Source organism: Labrus bergylta, chromosome 13 (genome assembly GCF_963930695.1).
Source record: "Labrus bergylta chromosome 13, fLabBer1.1, whole genome shotgun sequence".
NCBI lineage: Eukaryota > Metazoa > Chordata > Actinopteri > Labriformes > Labridae > Labrus > Labrus bergylta.
In genome coordinates this window covers 11558864-11576192 of record NC_089207.1, presented here as the reverse complement: position 1 = coordinate 11576192, position 17329 = coordinate 11558864, and the positions used below count along the sequence as shown (strand labels likewise).

At 42.7% G+C, this 17329-nt stretch overlaps 1 long non-coding RNA gene across 1 annotated transcript; it reads right to left on the bottom strand.

The window, feature by feature from the left end:
- On the bottom strand, positions 1-17255 carry LOC136181275 (uncharacterized). Its single transcript, XR_010667630.1, has 3 exons — positions 17120-17255; positions 16635-16691; positions 1-3478 (listed from the first exon to the last, which is right to left on the bottom strand). It is a non-coding gene; the product is annotated as an uncharacterized lncRNA (long non-coding RNA).
- Positions 17256-17329: the final 74 nt, after the last annotated feature.

Sequence of the window (17329 nt, the reverse complement as noted above, 5' to 3'; positions counted from 1 at the left end):
TTCTCTACCTCTTGCGTGCTCTAGCCCACACTCAAAGCTCGTCACAGATGACTTTAAGAGTTTATACTGTGAGTTTTCTTACTGCTGAATGAGACATGAGACGACGTAGTTTCTACACAATGCAAGAAATGAGCTGAGGTCCACTTCTGAAGAAACGATGCTCGTGCATGTAAGTGAGGGGGCGTGGCTTATGAGCACAGAGGGGAGGGGGGTGGGTGCAGACGGAGCACTGAGGGAATGCTACTTTCAAAATCATGCCAGTTTTCTGAAATTATCAACTCTGCTTGATAATTAAAGTTGCTGAAGTGATGGGGTGGGGATACAATGGGGAGTCGGTATAGTGTGTTATATTTTGAAAATTGACCGGATGCTCTATGCGTTAACTTGTCTGACGTCCTGTCAAATATAGATTCTGCGCGTATTTGGAGCAGAGTAGAGTGGTGCTACTGGCACACGTACTAGAGATAGAGGCGTGTACTTTGACTAAAGAGTGCACAGCAGTGGAAACTGCCAGTAAGCCCGTCATGACCACGAAAAACTCTTCACATTTTAGGTGTTCATCAGTTTTTAAACCAGCTGTCTGTGGAGACATTCATTAGCTGAGCACCAGAGCTATGCCAGAGCTATGCCAGAGCTATGCCAGAGCTATGCCAGAGCTATGCCAGAGCTATGCCAGAGCTATGCCATGCAATCACTGCAATTCAATTCAAACAACTTTATTAACCCCTCTTGGGGCAATTAGTGTGGAGCAGTAACACTTGAAAGACAAGTTGGCATACAAACAGATTACATAACGAGTTAAAACATGGATAAGACCTAGAGGAGACACTTGTACACTTATATTAGTTCCCCTAAGACTGATTAGAGGTCAGCCAGCCTAAATAAGAAATAAAAACACTGCAGCAGCAAAACGAGGAGTGATTCTTTGACTGAGACTAAAGAAGAATAAAAAAAAAACAGGAAGGTTAAATAAAGAAGTTAAAGAAAACAGTTCTAGGAGGAAAAATCAGTAAGTAGAAAAATTTGACAGTGTTTTTTGATTTCAGTAAAAGCTACATTAAAAACTTTAAGTATTTCTTTCTGTTTTCATGTGTGTGTTTTTGCATGTGTGTAGTTTGCTCCACTGAAGCCCATTAATCTCAATCTGTCTACAGTTGACGGCAGCTAAATGACCATTTTAAACCTTGACCAGCCACCATGTGTGCTGCCGTCACACCTTTACAAACTCCTCACTACTTCACCCTCCGTCTCTCCTGTTCTCACCCCTCCTCCCTTTTTAGCCACAGAGCAGCAGACCGCCTGTGCTAAAATGCCTCTTGTTGTTGTTTGACGTGTGTGAGGTGTGCAGCCGTGCACGTGCAGGCTCGCGTGTGTGATTTTCATCCATTAGTGTTTGATTTGATTCAGCAGTGAAACGATTGGTGCTCTCATGATGATTTGATGTCTCCTGTGAGAGCTTTCAGGTGCTGCCATTGCTTACACTCAAACTGCCAATTAACCAAATGAGACCATGCACTATCTTCTGCACACAATTCAGCAGTTTACCTCTAAGGATCGGACCAGTGTATTCATCAGGTGGCTAAAAAATCATATGGATGTGGCAAAAAGAAAAGCGTAGAACTTTTCTGTGCACACCTGATGGTATAACAATATCAATACCTGTTTGATACTCCAACTCCGAGACACACAATATTGCGAAATCACTTGTTTTTAATTACAAGAAAATGACTGCACATTTTTTTAATTAAATTTTGACAATACAGTACGGGTATAAATCAAGATCTAAATGTTTAAAAGATACAGAAAAAAGATGTAAATCTATCGTTAAAAGATGAACGTCAGGATGCTGAATACAATTCCCTTAAAGGCCACCGGTGTCAGAACAAGCAAAGCAAATCTCCAAGTCCAGGAAATATGGACTACAGTGATGGTGATACCATAAATCTATCTTCAGGTGACTCACACATTCCTTACGATCCCGTCCTCAAACATGGACGTCTGAGGTCGCTGTAACTTTTCCATAATTTGTTACTTTGTGTTTTTTGAGTCCAGCTGAGCTCAAACTCAACTTGTTTACTGCTCCTGTTTTCTGAGCAGCTTCTTAATGTCAAATCTGCAACTTAACCAGCTTAGGAAGAGTGGATTATGAAGACATGGCCTTCTCCTAAGAGAGGTCAACAAGAAGTCATAACCGAAGTCACCAAAGAAGAGATCAAATCCTCAAACCGGGGATTCATCTCAAGTCTCTTAAGCGGCAGCCATGAAGCCCTGCAGTTCACTTTAAGGCCACCGGTGTCACTATAACATCAACTTTCTTTAAATGACACATTTAAAAAAAGAAAGAAAAGATGCATAACTAGGTCGAGCATTGAATCGAAAATTGATAAAGAAGGCGGTGTGTTCTGCACAACTTGAAGCATAACAAACACACAGAGACACACAAGATTCTGAGGAGAACAGCTTCATTTTCACTCAATTACAAACACAATTGAACATTTATATCCAAACCTGTGTGCAGGAGGTGAGAGCATCCATTACCGTGTTAATTAAATTCAAGTGGTGGAAATGTATTTGTGCAAATGTGAATATCTAGGAGCTCCTCGACCTGAGACTCTGATAACAGACGAATATTTACATCCACACAGAAGGGGATGCGCTCTGATGATGCATTTGCACTTCACTGACTCATGCAGCAGGAAACAGAACGATCATTACAGCAAACAGAAATATATTGATCAGACCATTACTTTCTCCTTCTGCTGGTATTTAAACATTAGACGAGAGTAGAGAAATGCAATAAAACCAGAGAAGTGGCATTGCTCAGTTTATTCAGAGCACACACAGCTGCAAAGAGAAACACTGCAGCCTTCAGCAGAGCATAAATCGTCTCGCTGTGTTCGGGCCCCTTAAAGCATCTGCAGAAGAAAACAAACAGCAGAGAGGCAGGCAGACTACATTACACACCCTCAGATATGGTTAATGCAGAGCAGGCGGCCTCGGGACTCGCTCTCCCTCTCCTCTATTCATGGATGGCAGCTCCCACTCTCCGTCCTCTCGCTCCCAGCCGTGACCCCGTTCACACGCTCCACTGGACACCTGCCGTGTGGGTACTGATCGCCGGGCAGGGAGGGGAGGGGGGGGAGGGCAAACCTTATACTCTGTCTCTGACACACAGGTGGGCTGGATCCGAGGAAAAGGAGAAGAGCTCACACTGCTCTGTTACAGTTTTCATCATGTGTGTGTTTCTTGGAAGTGTCTCTCTACATGAAGATGCTGATTTGAAAAAAATAAATAATAATACTGGCCCCTTTTGGTGTTTGCTCACTCTGCTCTGTGTTCGTCCCCAGACAGGTGAGCAGAAAGACACGATGCAGGAGTGAAATGGACACAATTTTAATGGATTGTTTCTCTGCGGAGGAGAGGTGGGAGGAGAAAACACAATTACTCACTCTGGCTGTGCGTCCATGCAGACAGGCTTCTGTGGGAGGAAACATTCAGAGGGTCAGACATTCTGGAGGTTGTCTTTGTCTTGTTTTTGTCCTGCAATCATTAAAAAGAGTCATATTATTTGTGTTTGTATTAATGATTCTTTTGAGTCACACTAATTACTGTGGGATGTGTCATAGCACAAACCGCTCATCACAGATTGATGAAGCCTCATAGAGAAAAAAACTGTTTACAGTAAATAAAATACGAGCTTCCAGAAACATCTTTGCACGTAAACTGAATAGTTCACACAGAACTACAAAGCACATCTTCAAGACCAGGTAATATAGACTACAGTGATGGTGAAACCATAAATCTATCTTCAGGTGACTCACACATTCCTTATGACCCCGTCCTCAAACATGGACGTCTGAGGTCGCTGTAACTTTTCCATAATTTGTTACTTTGTGTTTTTTGAGTCCAGCTGAGTTCAAACTCAACTTGTTTACTGCTCCTGTTTTCTGAGCAGCTTCTTAATGTCAAATCTGCAACTTAACCAGCTTAGGATGAATGGATTATGAAGACATGGCCTTCTCCTAAGAGAGGTCAACAAGAAGTCATAACCAAAGTCACCAAAGAAGAGATCAAATCGTCAAACCGGGGATTCATCTCAAGTCTCTTAAGCTGCATCCATGAAGCCCTCACTTGCGTCTTGGTCCCTACCTCCAGAGGTGAATGGAGAGACACAAGGACACAAAGCAGAGGAGAAAGGAACGAGGAAACATGTGAGGAAAGGAGCCGGCCCACTTGACGGACTATTTACTCGGTACATGGAGTCTAGGCTACCAGCACTCCCACAGCAGATCCTTTCTAAATTACTTTCTGCTGCATGAACGTTTTTGTTGATGCATTTCTGAATGTGCATCGTTTCTGTATTTGCATCCTATTTCTACAAATAAAAATCGTTTTGGTCAGTGCAGCGTGTGTGTCCTGGTCGGCCATCTTCATGGCAGTCTGAAGCAGGGCAGTCTGAAAATTCAACCTGACATTTGATGCTCTACTAACTGGTCCTGTGCGGCGTTTTTTTCGCCCACATGGCCATTTAAAAGGCTCCCTGTGGTGATCACGAGGAAGCCAATGTTGTGTAACTAAGACAAGATTTAAACGGGGACAAGTTCAGGCAATATTTATTTCATTTGATTCCCTGTTTTGAATTTCAAACCAATCTCATTTTCAACTTAAGGTCGGCTTTTTTTTAGGATTTCAATTTTTTTAAAGGCCAAATAAAAGAAAGAAAAGCTCAACTGTCTTGCAAGACTTTAAATGACACGAGCACACACTCCTCATTTATCTGAATCATAAAGCACCAAGTCAGCGCTAATGAGGATTTTCATTAGTAGATTAATACTGAGATTTGTAAGGGCATCTTTGTGTAATGATTCATGCAGAGAACTTAATGGTAACATCCATTAAAGGACAAACAGAATCAGGAAAACATGCACACACATTCCAGGAATAAATCGGCAAAATGAAAAAAAAAAAAACAACCCTAGACAGATTTGGACTTTTGAACCTCACTTTTCAATCAGTAAACAAACAAACAAAAAGGTGACTTTCCCTTCATGCAGAGGGTGACGGAGCGGAGAGAGCGAATCAAAGTTTGAGGAGGTAGAGGACACACTGAGACGTGTCCCTGATTCATGTTTGTTTCTCAGTCTGTGAAATGTTAATGAGACTCTGGGATCATCTCGCTCGTCATCAGACACAAAGTAATGAAGCGTTCAGAGTGTTTGCACGCCTGACACAAGATGTGAATGTTTCTATTTCTTTCCATGGCTGTCTGTTTTCAGTGGAACTGGTGCAGAGTCCCTGACAGTTAGCTAACGTGCTTCTCCAGCTAATAGTCAAACGGAAAGGCGGACCGTATTCAGTACTAAAGATAGAATCCATTTAGCGAAAGGAAACAGTACACTTGTAGTGTCGAGTGTGTCCCGTCCAGCCCACTCAGCGAGCAAAATAACACATCCTTGGACGAGTCTCCTTCTGTGTGTTGTTTCTGCTCATCTCTTGTTTCCGGTAGGTTTTGATTCCATCGTATTGCACCAAAGCAAAACTACTTAAAATGTTTTAGCAACAATATGATCTCATCTAAACTTCACAATCGGAACTGCAATTCATCGGGTCCACAGCAAAACACCCGGCAAGTCTGATGACCATCGGCCTAATGGTTGTCTAGAAACTCGACCAACAAACACAGATTCCTGGATTTATAGATAGATAAATTAATTTGTGGCACTGTAGTGATGCAGCTGAAAGTTAATAAATACAAAGGCAATAAACATGCAGATCTCAGGAGTGTCTATGCAGCTCTTTCTCTCATACAAATGGCCGACAAACATAAGAAAATAAATATATTTCTGTGTTTTTAAACTCCCTGTACATCTTTATTATTGTGAGAAAACTAACGGCTGATTAAGATCATTCTGTGTGCACCTGAAGTGCATCCATCAGTAAAATGAGTTTGCTACTCTTTGAAGCTTTTTAATCACAGAATTGACTCTGAAATGTTTGCACACTTTGTGACGCTGTAGAGGACAGACTTCCTGCAGGTTAACTCAGGTAAACACTCTGAGAGACCAGCCTTAAAGTTCTCCTTAAGCAGTGATCAGGGTGGCTCTATTGCACCTTCAGGAACATGTCTGAGTCTGAGTGCCTCATGATGAACTCTGCAGAGATTCTCATTAACTCTGGCGTCTCTGTTAAACCAGCTGCTTCCTGTGGAGACGCCACATCTCAGCACAGCGGGAACCTGCAGCTCAGCAGCGTCAGGGCCCCACCTGTGCCGAGCATCATCATCATCATCATCATCATCATCTCCTTCATCCCTCTCATGTCCTCCCTCAAGCGGCGAGGAGCCTTCTCCTGCAGCTCTGCACCTCCTCCTTCTTTTTTCTTCTCGCTGCTTTCCTCCACACTCTCTGTTTGACTCCATTTTCCCCTCCTCTGTTATCTCAGCTCCTTCAGGAAATATTTTATCTGAGCATAACGTCTCCGAAATGTCTCAAAGCGTTCGACTTTTTCAGTTAGAAAGTAAGACGTCTGCACGCTGTTTGAGTGCTGGGTCAGTGCTGCAGACTGAGAGGCCTGGCTAAACATCCTAATCCTGCACCAAGGAGGAAAAGAGACGCTCTGGGCTGTTTGTTTTATTTAAAACACTGGGAATTATCTATGTTGGCACAAAACCCAGGATGCAGTGAAAATGCCCCTGCAAAAATATTGACAGGAGAAAATGGTTCGTTGGGAATTTTGCTTGTGGGAAGCTAGCTTTGAAAGTAAAGTATCAGGATATATGACACGGAAACAAGATAGCAATAAGCGCCCTACTGAATCGTCTAAACTTGCCATTTTCAGAATGTAGGTTACCAGCTTTACGGTTTTTGTTATTTTGTCGACTGGTTGTGGCGATTTTACCACACAAACAACGGCGGATAAAGAATGCTTTATCATTTCCAGAGGGCAGATTGTAGGACTGCTTTGGAAACGAGGAGTAACAACTGGCAAATGATGAACAATAAATTCAAACTACCGTCATCAGGGACGGCTACGTTTCTGCATCTGTTGTTCTTGAATCTTGGCAAATTGTATCTGACTCCAAAAAAGATGTCTGAACTCTTGAAAAAGGACACATTAGACATTACATTAGACTTGTTCAAGAGAGCAACAGCAAGACCCTCTCCTTGCTGCCACCATGTTTGTTTGTTTATTTATTTATGGTTTATTTGATAGCGACAGACACAGTATACATAGACAAACTAAGAACTGCAATACAAAGCAATTCTTTTGCTAATAAGTCACTTAACGCCGTGTCTGCACTTGTTGTCGGCATCTGTCAGAAACCGGGGTAAGAGGTATTCATGCCACATAATCCCGTTTTCTTACGGGGTCCTCCAGGTAGCAAAATCTGACTTCTCAGAATTTGGACAAGGGCTTATCCCTATTACTGAAATATGATATTTATACGCTTGAACACAAAAACGGGATACTTAAAAACCCGATAAATCCAGGATGCTGAAATCCATGGAAACATGCAGAGTGTATTTTCTGCAGAGCCAAACCACAGCTGAACACAGCTGAACACAGCAGGTCTAGCTGCTGGAGAGGCCATGCTGATAGCCGACTGATGCAGGTAACACACTCATTATTTATAAGAACCTCACACAACCTCACTTCAAAATATCTGAACTATTCCTTTAAGCGTGCACACACACGCACACACCTGTCATTGTGCATACCTGTCAATCACGGAGCTGAGACTGTGAACAAAAGGGGATTCAGGTCAGCAGTGAAAACAGAGCGGCTCAGGAGATTCCCACTCTGGAATATTCTCCCTGCAGTGAGCGAGGATCGGTTTCTGGTGCTGCAGAAAAACCATCTCATAGAGGTTTATCTCCCCCCTCTGCCTCCCCCCTCTGAGGGGAATCAGACTATTAAAAACCACACACACACACACGCATGCATGCTCAAATCTCTGCTTCCTCCACTTACACACACAAACACACGCTCTGCAAACAAACACACACACACATTTATCCAAAATAAGAGAGGAAGAGAGAGAGAGAGAGAGAGCTCACTGGTTCTAACTCGCCCTCTGGGTGAGAATCCACAGGGGCCCCTCACCATTAACTCCCATCCAATACAAACGGACCCTCAGTGCATGTGAAGGCAGAAATCCTTCACTCTGTCATTATTCTCACAAGGCAGCTGATTACAGTACGGAGGAAGAAAACTGAATCATACACACAGTGTGAGCGTGGCTTGATCTTCACAGAACAGAGTCTGATATCAGAGTCAGTGACGGATCGTTTAGTCCAATTTTGCTCATTTAGGTTGAGTAGAGACGGTAAGGTGCGGTAGAAGTTCCCCTGAGGTCAAAGGAGTGTGATCAACATGGATGCAAGAGTAAGAGGAGAAGATATTTGACACCTTTGTATCAGTGCAGGAAAGTCTGTGCTGACTTAGCTTAGCACAAAAGCTGGAAACAGGGAGAAACAGCTCGCCTGCAACGACGAGAAAAACACCTTCAGATTCAAATGTTTTAAATTAGTTTAATTTATTCTTCTTGTGCAGAAGGAGACATATTTCATTAAGCCACATGAGGGAATTCATTATTTCCCTCCGTTGTTGTTGAAATTTGCTATTTTGGGACTAGAATCCAGACCCTGAGATTCACACTGAGCCACTGCCGCCCCATCGTTCCCAGTTAACTCATGTGTGAGCTGGAGGGTCGAGCGTACAGGAACTTTATGAACTCTTCCTCAGACTGCAGCTCGACACAGTGAACGACATTTTTTTTTTTTTTTTTTTGGAAAGAGTCTCATCCCTCTTCGTGCACAGATGAGGCTGTAAGGGCCCTGCAGGAGATTAGGCTGCGGAGTAGCAATTAAACCACGACATCACTCTTCATCTCTGTCTCTTTTCTGCCCCTTTCTTTCACCACCCAGACTCACACAACTACACGTTACTATAGAAACTACTTCCCTCCCTGCCTTCATCCTACTTTCTCTCTCTCTCTCCGCCTCCTGGTCTGCATCCTCGTCTCTTCACCTCCATTCATCCTGCACTTCGTTATCTCCTCATTAACACCTGTCACCCTCGTCATCACCTCTCCTTTCTGCAGTGCCGTCTTACAGTAACGCTCCCTTTTCTTTGCATGTTGCTCCCTCTTTCTGACTCTGTATCTGTCCTTCTGCCTGCAGCCTGAAGCCCCTTGTCAGATCTGAGCTGCACCGAGAGGAAAGGTAGGAGAGGCAGGAGGAGGAGGAGGAGGAGGAATTAAGAGGGATGAGATAGGAGGGAGAAGAAGAGTAAGCGGGGAAATAGAGTCTTCTTCTTCTTCTGCAGACAAATAAAAAACAGTGAATGAACACTTATAAACATCGCTGTTGGGGCGTCGGTGGCGCAGTGGTTAGTGCGAGTGCCCCATGTATGGAGGCTATGGTCCTCCAAGCGGGCGGCCCAGGTTTGAATCCAGCTTGTGGCTCCTTTCCCGCATGTCATTCCCCATTCTCTCTCCCTGATTTCAGACTATCTCTACAATAAAGGCACAAAAAGCCCAAAAATAAACGAAAAAAATAAGAAAATAAACATCGCTGTCAAAGGATCTGCAAGTTCATCTAATATTAGGGTTTCCTCATTTTTAAACACAACAAGATTTGCATTTACTTTAAGCACAACAAAGATCATCTAGTTATTTCTTTAAAAGCGTCCGAATGAAGTGATTCTTCGGCCTTCAGAAACTCCTCCTTACACCTGTTTAATCTCGTCTTTGAAGAGGACTTAAAAGCAGATTTTAAAAGAGGATCAAACTGCGTGGGTGTGATGTATCCGCCTCCACGCCGTGTCAGCCTGGCTGTAACATCAAAGTTCCTCTGTGTCACGATGCTAACAGTTTCTCTTTTTTTATCACAAACGCTTTCATCACAGAGAGAAGAGACGATCTGTCGTGCACTCTGTGGAATTACAAACTCTTCATGGCAGGCGAGCAGATAATTGTTTAAACACTCATGTGACCCCTTTTTTTTACCCAGTGACCATTTTTACCTTTTTCTTCCATCAACAAGCATTTTTTTACAACTGCAGATTTATTGGTGAAGCCGATGTGTGATGTTGACCTTCTTAAAGTGTTTCGAATAAGCAAAAAACTGCTTATAAATAAAAACACTTTTAAATAAAGCGTACAAAAATCACTGCAGTTCCATGTGTGTCCACTAGAGGCTTCTCCTGCAGTGAGTCCTTCCCCATAGAACACCATGTTACAACTTTACAGCAGAAATAAATGTGCTTTACAGCCTCAAAAAAACTGTTTTGGTCTCTGTAGCTCATTTCACTCTTCATGACAACTGTTCAGGTTGAATTTTGAGTGACTGTTTGGAGATGCTAATTCAGTCTCCGACCTTTAACCTCTGGGCCATGTTTGTGCTGTTGGAGCCTTTTGGAGAATCTTTCATGTAACTATCAGACTAATAATCTGTCTTGCTGTTTTCTTTATTTACTGACAGACCGTCCAACAAGTCTGTGCTCCACTGTTTACAACCATTTACATGTTAGCAACAATTAGCAGCTATGTGAGTCTGTGCTCACAATACCAGGCTTGTTAACTCATTCAGTGTTTGTCATACTTTAATTTAGGGTTATGATCTTTGCTCGGTTTTCCCCACATGGAGCTGTAGTGTTGAGACGAGTCGTTCTTATAAGTAGGCTAGTTACTTAAATAACTCTGTAATGAACTAGCTAGCTGCTTGCTAATTGAATTAGCAACAGGGCCCAGACAGTTTAGCGTTTTGCCAACCCTTTCCACCTCTACAGCCCCTCCCTCTCTGCAAAATACAGTCACCTGTGGCTTCCCATAAAACCAACACAAGGACAGCCATGATGCTGGACTCAAGACATCAAAAAATGTTCTTGTCAAACCAATGTGTGATGTCATGGTGGCTACATCAGTTAAAGTCACTGGTTTCAAATGGACGTTCAGAGAAATATCAACATGTATTTCATTGTTTCAGAATAATGTCAAGAAGCAGAGTGAGGCGTTAAAGGTTCAACAACATACGAGAAAATGTTTGTTCAGACCTCAAGCCAGGCAGAGTGGAGCTTGAATGTGAAGATGGGTGACAGAGGGTTAAAAACAGAGGACATGTGGATAGTTCTGTCCTCCAGATCACACCTCCTGTGCTGCTCTCTTCACATGTGCTCTGTCTTTGTGCAGGAGTGAAGACCAACTGTTTTTCTTGTGGACCTCATGTGTCTGCATCCCAAACAAGCAGCTTTAAAGAAGTCAGACACCGCTTGACATTCATCTCGTACCTCTTCCTCCTCCTCCTCCTCCTCCTCCTCACCCTGTCTACTCTCACCGCCTCCTCCTCCTCCTCCCTTATGCTCACTGTGTCTTGATAAGCTCTCTGCAGACACAACCGTGCTGCAGACACTGAGAGCGATGAGCTTCCTCTTTTTGTGGCCCCTACACACCTACACATACGGGCGAAAAGACACCGGCTTTTATTTATTTTAAACACCTAATGTTACAGACTAAATATATTCACAGCTCTCGTGTATCATCACACACTAATGGAACCGCCCACCGGTCGGGCAAGAAAGGTTTCAGAACACTACGGAGAAGTTATCAGTCTCAGTTACCACTTACATGTTTCATTTTTGTCGTTTAAATGAAAGGCAGTCGCTGCGCAACTGGATGCACCGGCTGACGAGGAGACAAACAAGTTGTTGTTGTTCTATTTCTTAGAAAGAAACCCGAGAGAGAAGGACGATTAATAGGACAAACTTCTCCTCATCCTGTCATCAAATATTGAATTAACTTGATTAAAATACTCCTGACATAAACAGCTGGCAGTGATCCTTATACTATTATCATGTTTTTGTGCCTTTAATGGAGAGATAGGACAGTGGATATAGTTGGAAATCAGGGAGCGAGAGTAGGGAATGACATGCGGGAAAAGGCGCCACAGCTGGGATTCGAACCTGGGCTGCTCGCTTGGAGGACCATAGCCTCCATACATGGGGCGCGCGCACTAACCACTGCCCCACCAGCGCCCCGATGATGATGAATTTCTTGCCCTTCACTTCCCAAACAGCAGCATTTTTGATCCATGCACATCAAAAATACATCGAGCTGTCTGTATTTCTGTAGACTTTGGATGATTCTCCACTAGATATACAAATATATAAACATCCCCAAAGTGAAGCTCTGGTGAGGACTTGGTTCTGGGTCTCAAAGTATTTACAAAATGCTTATAAATGCCAAGTAGCAAGACTTCAGATAAAGTGTTCATTCATTGTGTCTGCACCAGCATTAACCAAATTCGTCTTCCCTCCTGCGGGCTGTGACGTGCATTGATCCAGCACATGTTAACCAGCATTGATTTCTCTGTTAATAACATCAGAGGAGCCACTCATCAGCGCGAAGACGGGTCTGCTCTTTGCTCGACCGGGAGGATTATAATGATCATTGTCAGTGTTTTTGTTTACCCGTGGGACAAAATAGGCTCGACTACACAGAGGAAAATTGACCTGCTGATAAGCACTGACACGCAAAAGATTGGTGCAGAAGTTAAGAGTTATGGATATGAGTCCGAGCTGAGACAAAACCAGAACGAAGTCTTCTCTTTCTACCATGCAGCAGGTGCAAAAATGAAGGAGGAAAACAGACAATCTGCACCAAAAACTAAAAATATAAGCTGTTTTTCTTGTTGAGTCTGCAGGGTGGTATTAGCAAAAAGGAATAAAACATGTCTGAATGGATCCTGCAGCTGGAGGATGATGCATTCTACAGGCAACACTTTCCCCAGAACCTCCTCACAGGAAGCTAGTTTGCTCTGCTCCTGAAAAATGGAACAAGATCTGCTTTAGACGCAGCCGGGGGGGGGCGAGACTTAATACTTCAAAACCAAAAGCCAAGCTGAGGAGATCATGACGCTGTAGCGTCATGATCTGCGTCTATGATGTGTTCAAATGAGCTTCATGGTGAGCCACGCATCAGAAACATCACCGACACAGGGATGTAGAAAGAGACGCAAATAACAGCTGTTTCTAAAGTACAACAAACATGCAGAGGTGTGCAGAAGTATTACCCGATCTCCCTTTCTCTGCTTCAAACAGTTGAGAACCATTACAAAATGTTACCTCATATAGTGTGGTCTTCATCTGTACAATATTTTATATGGACCATGCATCAAATGATGATGATGTGCAATAAGAGATTGTAGTGATGAACGGACAAAAATCTGCCTTTCCTTAATCCTGCACCTTTTCACTGTCTAGTAACAGGAAAGCGTGCTTAGTTTGTACAACCTTCAATGCACCATAAGACTTTTAAAAAAACTTTAAAAAGACATGGGGTGCTGGTGGCGCTGTGGTTAGTGCGTGCGCCCCATGTATGGAGGCTGTGGTCCTCTAGGTGGGCGGCCCGGGTTCAAATCCAACCTGTGGCTCCTTTCCCGCACATCTCACCTTCCCTGATTTCTGACTGTATCCACTGTCGTATCTTTACAGAGCTGCCATGTCCCATATTTTTTTTATCTTTGCTGTGGAAACACTTAGTTTAAAAGATAAAAACCTTCAGTGTACATCTGGTTCTCCTCACATCGACACACAGACATCATATTCCCTCTCCAGCCCCGAAAAGAAAACAGAGTGTCAGCACAGTTGAATTAGATTGTGTCGCCCTTCAGCAGATGCTGTGAGGAAGCTGACGACTTCATGAGATCAGACGAGCGATGAAGACACACTCTGATCTTCCTCCTCATCATCAAAGGGAAACACACACACACACACACACACACACACACACACACACAGAGAGCTCTCTTTATTCTCTTCATCACTCAAACTCTGTGCACTTTATTCAGCCTCTGCTTCAGAAGTCAAAGCCGGTCAGAGTGCCTCTAAAATGACTCCTAGTTACTCAACACGATTATTAACAGCACACTCACAGCTCCTGTTACGCCGCTGCACACCTGTGGCTCCTCTGTATGGTTACCATGGTGATGTCAACATCTCCTGTTTGTGCAACAATTGATCCAGATTGTAAGAGTGCGCATGTTTAAGTTATAGAATTCACTGGGAGAAAAATCAGCGAACTTTGTTCAGGTGAGAAGACGTTTTAAACTGGTTCAAAGTGAAAGTTCTTTCGATGTCTATTTGAGGACTTTGATGAACATGCAGGTCCAATGCTCTCCACCATCAGCTGCTAACGTTCCTAATGTCTTACATCTGTCAGGTAAAATATGAACTACATCAGCACCCAGGGGTCTTTGTGTTCAGGAATCCTTGATGTACAGGGTTAGGGTAATGTAATGTATTGATGTACAGCTGAAATGTTTGCACCTGCCCCGTAGGAGGATGTATAAAACTGCTCTCTTTACATCATCTCTGAACCTTCTTCACACAGACCTTAAAGAACCATTGTCATGTTTTTTAGTTTGAAAAATAAAATTGGCTGGCATTTCGTCTTTGCTTCGACAACTACAATCATCATCTTTGCCACAATGTCGATTCTAAAATGAGCAAATGATCAAACTCCTAAGAATAAAATTAAAGTTTCTGACACATTGTGGGTATGTAAAATGTATGTTAGATGGTTGAAAAGTGTTTTTTAAGGGGTCTTTTAACCTTTTGAATAAAGAAAATAAAACTGTGCATCAAAGGGAAAGATTATCGTCTGATTTGAATACAGAAAGTCTGCAGGCTCTTGTAGAATGAGGCACTTACCAGAAACTTACCTAAAATGTTAAATGACCAGAAACTGCAGGCAAACTCCTGAACGCTGTCGAAATGGCACAAATACGTTGGCAACTTTTTTGTGCAGTAATGTAATGTAACGTTATTTGTGCAATTTAGACGCTATCTCTCTTTCTCTCTCTCTAACACTTTGGGTTAAAAATATGAATGAAGATCTGAGTACTGAAAATATTGAGGTGGGCCACTGGGTTTGTGGCCTTGTGGTTGATTCGTGCACCCTATGTACAAGGCGGGCAACCTGGGTTTGAATCCGACCTCTGGCTCCTTTGCCGTGTGTCATTCTCTCTCTCTCTGCCCTTTGCTGGTTTTTCTTACTTTAATTTCTCTTCTCATGCAAAGCCTAAAAAAAACTAGTACCATAAAAGATTTGACGGCCTAACACTGGCAGGTTTGTTGAGGAATCTAATCAGTGTTTTATTGCAGCAAAGTTCAAGACGATCACAAGACACAGCTTGATGTGTGTGTGTGCTATGTTTGGTACATCAGATTTGAGTCCTGGCTCGGTACAGGAGGGCTGAGAACATCTGGTAAACACACACACATACACACACACACACACACACACACACACACACACACACAGGCCTTCCCCACCAGCCGAGTGTAGAAGGAGTGTTGCTTCGAGATAAGATTTTCTCTGATGTCCTCATTTTTCTCATTCCTGAGCCAAATTGCCCCCTGCTCGTCACCTCACAACACTTCCACCTCCTTGTGTGCACACAAACACAACCGCATGTCTGCAGCATGCAGGGGCACACATTTTTAAAGTGCAATAAAGATTTCTGTGCAACATCAGCAGCCATGTAACCCGAGAGAAAACAATACCTCCAGAAGCTGCTGTGGGGCTCCTTTAATTACATAAAATCATTTTTGTTGAAAAACCATAAATAAAAGAACAAGCTCATCATCTTGGGTTTACTAACTCTGCTTAATTATTCACTCGGCATTAATTAGGCAATCAGCGTGCAACGTATTTAGCCCACAAGAGCCCATAAAATATGAATATCCAGCACTTGTCTGCATGCGGCTCAGAGGTCTACACAAGCTCTGTGTTACAGGCTCGATTTTTAGGGTAGTAGAACAGATTGTGCAAGAAGTCGTCGCAGTGCAAAAAAAAAAAATGAAGCACTACATTTCAATCTGGAAAACAACCAAGGAGCTGGCTGACAGTGCTCCCTGTTATTTGACTTTTCAGGTGCTTCATTAATCTGCAAAAGAACAAAATGCAGTAAAAGCAATTGGAACTCTTTTTACGCCATAATGACATTACTTACCTCAGCATCTTTGACCGTGAAGCTCCATTAGAACAAAATACAAAATGTCCTAGTAATTTAAGAATATAAATTAAAGGTAGGGTTGGTAATTTTAAAAAGCTAGCATGATTTTGAAAGTAGTATTCCCTCAGTGCTCCGTCTACACCCCCTCCCCTCTGTGCTCCCTCAAAAGGCCACGCCCCTCACTTACATGCACCAGCGCCGTTGGTCCAGAAGCGGACCTCAGCTCATGCCTTGAGTGTGGGCTAGAGCACGCAAGGGGTAGAGAGCGAGCCAGGAGACAGGGAGGTACCTGATTGGTTCATCAGATTGGTACCTCGTGGCAGACATTGGTCGAAGTTTTTATAGGCTTACAACTGATACAGATGACAGATTTTCTATGTTCCTTTTTTTCAGAGAACATGAGTTATTAATTTCTGTCAGGACCTAAAGACAATTTCAACTAGAAATCTTAAAAAGTGAATCTGAAGGAAATTACCAACCCTGCCTTTAATTTAACGACATTTAATGTCATTATTTGGTCTGATGCCAGTCTATGTCTGTTGTCGGTTATCAGAATAAGAATCAGAAATACTTTATTAATCCCAGAGGGAAATTCGATCGTAACAGATGTCTACCTACCTGTGTTATTCTTCCTCGTGGCTCCTTGTTTCCCCTTTTTGGACTTGTGTCTAATTCCTTATTTTTCCAAGAATATGACAGAGAAGAGAAGGACTTAGATACAAGTCCTTTCCCGTATGTCACCCCCCACTCTCTCCTGTACAGGATTTACAACTTTGTCCACTTTCCTCTCACTCCAATCAAAGGCAAAATAGCCAAAAAAATAACCTTACATACAAATCAGCCTTTTTAGGTCCATGCTACATTTAAAAAAAAAAAAAAGTTCAATTTTGTCAATACAACCTGGAGGAGAACAACGATTATGTTATTGTATTTATAACGTAAATATAATTCAAGTTGGCAGCACAAATTCAAAGATGATTATTATTTCATTAGTCTATTTAAATTGCAGTTAGTAGTCCTATTTAATTTTTATTTTTACAATTTTGACTACGCAATAAAAAAAAAAAAAAATTGAATAAGTTCGGTTGAGAAACAAAACTTACCTTTTCAGCTGAGATTTGTCAATATTTACTAACATTCTTCATTCATACGCTTCCGTGTTGAGGTCTCCATTGAAACAATCTGCAGGAAACTGCGGTTGAGGAGGAGCCAATATGGCGCCGTCACGCCGCCATGTTGGCTCGAAGCCTATAGGCCTCAATGGGGAATCTTGGGTAAGTTCTTGGCCCCGAATGGAGGAGAGTGGAACAGTT